Here is a 2,345-nt window from a genome sequence, read left to right on the forward strand (position 1 = left end):
GCTTTGTGTCAGCCCAATCACATATTGTGTCAATACTTATCATTTTATCGTAATTTAAAAACTTGGAAATTGCACGGTACACTATAGGAACAACGATAAATTTTCCCTAATCGGCGCCATGTTTTTAGGCTCCTCCCATTTGACGGATCCTAATACGTGAAATGTATATTATATGTGATTTGAAGGAAAATTTGTCGAATAGCGACGGTACACGAAATTTAGCTCTTATTATTACTGTAAAAAATGTTCACCAAGTAGAAAATAGGTAAAAGTCATCTACGGAAATAAAGTACAAAGGTGTAGCTTTTTACATTCATCGTTCGTGAGATATGAAACACATTCTTCGTGCGAAACAAGAATGTTTATGTATTCAATCAGGAAAATGTTCTCATAAACTAACAATTGTAAGTTTAACTTCCTAATTAATTAACTAAGCTCGGTAATCCTCTCTTAATAAGCGTAACTGTAAAATATCCTTTGTCATTACTTTTCGTGATTTTTACATTAAGTAATTATCTTTGGTATTGCTCTGAAAAGTTATAAGCAATATTTTTTTAATTTTGTCTATTTTATATTTTTTAATGTCCTCCCAGTTATGTAGAACCTTCAAAATTATGCGACACTATTTTGCAGAATTTTAAATTTGAGCTTGAATTATTAGATTAACCAATCAAAAAATTTTAAAGGCCGCTTAAGAATTATTTGAATCCTGATATCGGAAAATTTGCTATTTTTCACCCTTTTATATGTATAAATATCTCGGTTGCATGTATTCTTAAATTGTCACCAAATGAAGTTACGGCGTGATAAAGCAAAATAAAAGTCCTTTTTTGGCCATACGAGATTATTGCAAAAATTAATAGAGGGGATGCCCCTAGGACGATTTTCGACTTCATCTCTAGTTTCTCCGCCAAGTGGCGTCAAAGTTCACTAACAATGATTTCGTTATATTATAGGTAATACTTGACCGATTTTGATGATTGAGAAGTTGATTCTAATATATTCTAACATCCCTGGTAAGAATAAGAAATAATTTTTTCTAATAAAAGCCGAAAATTTAGCGGAAAAAAATGAAAAAACTAGTCATAAAATCGGAAAACATCCCAGAGTGACCCTATGCATTCAATCTACAGTAACTTCAGAAGACCCATTTCAAAGAACAAATTCGCATTAGATTCATTTTTTTTTTTTCATTTCAATCAAATGACTAATTGGAGAGGCTTTGTGATCTACTATTATGATATCAAACTAGCAGCGGATTATCCTATTACTTGGGAGCTGTAAAAGCTCTACAAAATTAAATCTTTCACTATAAATCAGCTACAAAATGTGACTTACATTAACATTAAAATGGACATACATATAAATGATCTGCTAGTATAATATCAAGCTAGTATCGGATCATCCTATTTCTTGGGAGCTGTAAAAGCTCTACAAAATTAATTCTTTCACTATAAATCAGCTACAAAATGTGACTTACATTAACATTAAAATAGACATACATATATATGATCTGCTAGTATAATATCAAGCTAGTATCGGATCATCCTATTTCCCGGGAGTTATAAAAGCTCTACAAAATCAACTTTTTCACTACAAATTAGCAGTAAAATATAATGCAAATTAGAGTCCTGAAATGAATGCCATTTAGATGTACCTGTATTGTCCTAGATGTGTTAACCGTGGAACCACCAATCAGTAGCGTTGAGGATTAAGCATATTGAGTTCTTCAAATAGTGTTTTTTGATTTTCGGAATAAGGGCATGATGAATTAGGTCTTAAACAAAATTTTTCTAAGAAAGATTTGGGCACTTCTTTTGTTATGTCCACCATTGGATTTGCCAATATAAATATTGCATTATTTCTAAAATAGGCACGGTGTTACAATTCCTTATCATTTAAATGTTCTCATTTTGATATAACTTTTTACTTTTGTACTTGAGTAGGCTAGAAGCTTTTCTGAATTAATTAAGGATTTTCGTAGAAACAGGGAATTAAATTTATAACTCATGAAAAAAGTACTGCGCCATGTGAATGTTGACAAAATAAGAAAGCATTGTCGGGAGCACAGGCCCAAAAGCATTTAAATATGTACGAATTGTTGCAATTGTAACAACCTTAAGTGCATAATTGTTTTAAAATCTCAAAATTAAAGGTATATTGGGATCCGTCAAATTGGCATATACCATCTGGTGGCAAAATTTATAACTCGAATGAGGGAAAAATTTACATAGGAACTGTGCACGCAAATTGTAAAATTGTTTATTAAAATAATAAAACACGTTAAAAAAGTAAAAATTTTNTATATATATTAAAACTATAATGGAAATGTGTTAGATAAATTA

Source organism: Agrilus planipennis, unplaced genomic scaffold (assembly GCF_000699045.2).
Source record: "Agrilus planipennis isolate EAB-ADULT unplaced genomic scaffold, Apla_2.0 scaffold21, whole genome shotgun sequence".
NCBI lineage: Eukaryota > Metazoa > Arthropoda > Insecta > Coleoptera > Buprestidae > Agrilus > Agrilus planipennis.